The following is a 4,440-nucleotide window of genomic DNA, read 5'->3' on the forward strand; positions in this document are numbered from 1 at the left end:
TCCAGGACATTAGACTGTTATAATGGAACCTAAATCAAAACAAAATAAAAACCTCAATTCTAATCAATTAATTATTGAAAGCTAAAAAAAAAAAAAAAATATTTAACTAAAACAAATAAATAAAAAATTATCTTGAGTAGAACTAGATTGATAGCCCATGCTATGTTACGGGCCAAACCAAATTATTCTTAGTAAATAAAAAAAGAAAAGAAAAGAAATGATAGTGTTTTTAAAAAAGTAAAAAACAATTTGAGATTCAGATTATTAACATGACTGAATCCAATAAGTTCAATAAATTTAATAATCAAGCAAAAAAATTGTTCATGATCAACCATAAAAAATAAGTTACTTAGGGCCTGTTTTCGTAACATTATCCTTTATATAGTTAATTAATTTGCATATCTTAACTTTAATTCTAACATAACTCTAATTACAGCCATTTTGTATGATAGGCTTCTACTCTAAATATATATTTTATTTATTAGCTATTTCATTTATAAATTCTATAATAATAATAAAATAATAAAAATATAGATTTCCGGGCTAGTTTGCACATTTATTTTAACTAATTTTATTAACTTTAAAATTAATAATCATATAAATTTTTAATGATAAAATTTAAATTTATGATTTTTAGAGAATAAACTAAATATCAAAAAATTTAGCTAATTTCTTTTGTTTTTTTTTTTTAAAAAAAAAAAAAAAACAATACCATTCATGTCTTTCCCATGCCCTTCCCTTCCACTATCAGTAGAACATGCAGCCGCGCCCATACCTTAAAAGCACTCAAGGTTGATGCACCAAACTACAAACCATTTTTCTTCCCTTACCATTCAAGACAATAACCATCTGCCAAGCTAAATTTTATTGCTGTATTTATTTTTTAAAGTATTTTTTAATTTAAAAAAATATTAAAAAATATTTTATTATTATTTTTAACATTAATGAATAAAAAATATTTTTTGTTATGAATCATTGTTTAGACCTTCCAAACTGCACCTAAAAGTGTACCGGAAAGAAGTCATCTCTCCTTTTGAGCCTCTCACGTCATCATTCTGACACCGACCAGGAAGCAAAGTTGGAATTTATGGGGGCATGATGAACCTATCATGCCACTGTTATCAGATAATTTTGCGTCATTACCGATCGTAATCTCAAGTCAGAACCAAAACATATGCAGCGAGCAACATGTGAAGGAGAGAGCAAGTAGGCAAAAAAGGGAAAGTACAGTGGTTAGCAAATTAAATGTTTTTAGTGCAAGCACATGAAAACAATGACAATGTCAGCATCTAATCTATAAAATCCAGTGCTGTTCGCTCTGGATAAAGAACATGAGGTGAAGAATTCAAATGAAAACACCGAGTGATCAGTATAAAGCCAATCACCTGATGGCGCTATCTCAGAGCAGTTTGCCCACCACGACAGAGACCATCAACCAGCTCTCTTCATCTGCAACCCTCCTTCAACTCAACAGACACAGCATGCGTAAGTCCAGCGCCATGGCTGCGAGCGCCTTTGAAGATATGGGTCCGCAAAACCCGGTACAAATAGCCACGAGAGGCACTGTTGGGTCCCTCGTAATGCAAGAGCTCAAGTACTTCAGCCAGCTCGAATTAAGCCATGGAAGCTCACAGAAGCCTCAGCCCCGTATTACTGCCATGGCTTCTACTGGTAATCAACCCAAAACCACTCTTGGATCTGCACTGACAACCCCGAAAAAGAAACTGAAAGGAGGAAGCAGGCGTCTACCGAGAATTTGTTCGGTGGTGGAAGTGTCTGATAGCAGCCGGCCAGTTAGGATTTCAGGATTCAGTTATAGAAACCTGAAATCTGAGGACAAGAAGTTGCAAGCTTAGACAGTGCTCTCAGGTAGCTTTGAAAAACCTAGCTTCTTGAGTTTACTTGTTATAGGGCTAGCCCAAGTTCTATCTGAGCTACCACATCTTATGTCCACGATTTCCACAATTTTAGTTGCTTTCTTGTCAGATTTCTCCCTACTTGGCGTTCTATCCAAAATAATACTATCAGAGCCAAACATCGGAATATGATGAGTGCTTTTATTGAAGCTTTTCATTTTCTGACGAGTTTCAGGGCTTCTGCGATTCTGGCCGCTGCTGCTTGCTTCATCTAATGATTTTCTTGCTTGTAGTTTTCTAGGAGTAGTTGCACTGCAGGGAACCGAAACAAGAATAGTTCCAGGCTTAGCTTGAACAGATGCTGATGCTTGTGGGGAGGGTTTAATCGATTCCAGCTCCCTTGTTATCAGAGCACCAATTGTTCCTGTGGTACCCACCCTGGTAGATCCTCCACCTCCCTTGATAGCTTCTAGTTTCTGAACCATGTTTCTATATCTGTTCAACCAGAAGTATGAGCTCTATATATCTACTAGTGTTTTGACATTAGCCTTTAGAGCTTGCTGGGATAATTGCAGCCAAAGAGTTTCACAAACCTGTTATGCAATGGACACCTGCATGTACGTGATACTTCTTAGTTGAAGAAATCTGCATATATTTTTAGCACTAGAGTTCTGGTTTTGAGACCATGGCAACAAGTGGAGAGCTAACACACACACACACAGAAACAACAAAATCTCTAGTAAACTAGATGGCAGATTTAAATGCAGAATGCTCTGTAGCGTCATATCATCCCAACGATGAGAGTGATGAGTTTTTGATCGAAACAAATATTGCAAGACAGGAATTAACAAGAAGAACTGACTAGCTACAAATCAGATTAGCGAATGTCTTCCCAAAAGAGTTAAAAGGAAGAAACGGAAATGGTTTATTTGGCTCCCAAGAAAGCAGGAGGTATAATCTAGCAGCTGATAGCATTCATCAAACATGAGCTTGGACAAAAATGAGTAAAGATCCAGCAACCTGCAACAATGGTAATAAGTTCATCAAAGTTCCTATTAACATGCTCAATTAGGATCTGGAAATGGTAGGGATCAAACATGATCATCAATAGATATTAAACGCATATTTGTATGTAAAATGCAGAAAGCAAAACGAACCGCAATATCAGATAGATAGATTTATCCAGATTTCAGAAACCATCAATATCATCAAGATAACCCAAATGAAACAAAAGACCCCAACACCCTACCAGTCAAACCGCAAACAATCAAATGCATCATAGGAGATGGAGATAAAAAAAAATGATCATACCCAAGATCAAAAGCAAGGCAATCCTGTGAAACTAAGATTTTTTAGGCCAGCCAGATTCAAAGATGACACAAACAATCAAGAATCTGACCTTGAAACGAACCCCGGAATTGTGGATAGAAACTGGGGATCCTTGCATTAAGAGTTCATGCTATTTTTAGGTTGATTTAAGAATCATCACGTGGGATTATGTCGCATTCCAAGGAGATATCTAATCCAAGGTCAAACTTTAATGAACTCTAAACTATTTACGAGGAGTGCTTTTGTGTCTTTGTCTACGTTTATGTCAGAGGCTGGTCAAAAGGAAGAGCAACCAATCATGTCGCAGTGAAATCTGACTCCTGCGGTAAAGACCAGACAGCAACATCTTGTGACCTGTAGATTAGCAAATAGCAAATAGCTAGCTACCGTGTCGTTGTCATGGACTGAAGCTATGAAAAAACTCATGTCCTAATGAACCCCATTTTCGTGGGGTTTAATGACACTAGATTTACTTATGAAATTGATTTTTGATAAAGACAAGACTTGTAAAACAAGAGATTGTTGGTAATTTTAAGACTTGAGATGGCTTAACAATTGATTTGTTGTGCATAAACACAGAAGACCGGTGCTGTTTTTCTCATCCATTTACGTCTTTGATTCTTCACAAGTTCATCTGTAATCCCTGCAACTTGCTTGAAAAATATTGCAGCCTTGTGAGGTAACCCACCTGAGTTGACAAATGCATCTCGAGTTATATTATCTTGAAGAACAATAACACGCAAAGACACGCCGGTAGATAGGGCCCGCGCTATACTGCTCGATGGCATAAAATATACTCGGCTAATTTAAATAAAACAAATAAAAATAAAGTAACATGATAAAAAAATAATAACATATACAAATATATATTATTATATTATTATTATTTTATATTTAATAATAAATAATACTCAAATAGTTGATACTGATATAAATATCTGAAACCAAATTAATATGATATAATATCTAAATTTCTTAAGTATTAAATAATATGTAGATTATAAATATAGTAGAACTTCACATGTGGACACTCATTATTATTTCTATAGCTAACAATACTAGATTTTTACGGATTAACCTGGTCAAATTTAGTCTAAAATTGTTTATATTAACACAAGAAAAAAAAATATCGAGATATTTTTTGATAAAAAATATCAATCATAATTAAATTGATTCGGTGGTTTATTCAATAACATGATAAACCAAATATTTTTTTTCAAATCAATCTTCAAATCAAATATAACAACTATTCTCT

The 4,440-nt window shown here is 34.6% G+C and overlaps 1 long non-coding RNA gene across 1 annotated transcript; it reads left to right on the forward strand.

The window, feature by feature from the left end:
- Nucleotides 1-1,093: 1,093 nt before the first annotated feature.
- On the forward strand, nt 1,094-2,522 carry LOC140956131 (uncharacterized). Its single transcript, XR_012171197.1, has 2 exons — nt 1,094-1,869; nt 1,987-2,522. It is a non-coding gene; the product is annotated as an uncharacterized lncRNA (long non-coding RNA).
- The last annotated feature ends 1,918 nt before the right edge of the window (nt 2,523-4,440 follow it).

The sequence above is a fragment of the Populus alba genome, chromosome 11 (genome assembly GCF_005239225.2).
Source record: "Populus alba chromosome 11, ASM523922v2, whole genome shotgun sequence".
Classification (NCBI taxonomy): Eukaryota; Viridiplantae; Streptophyta; class Magnoliopsida; order Malpighiales; family Salicaceae; genus Populus; species Populus alba.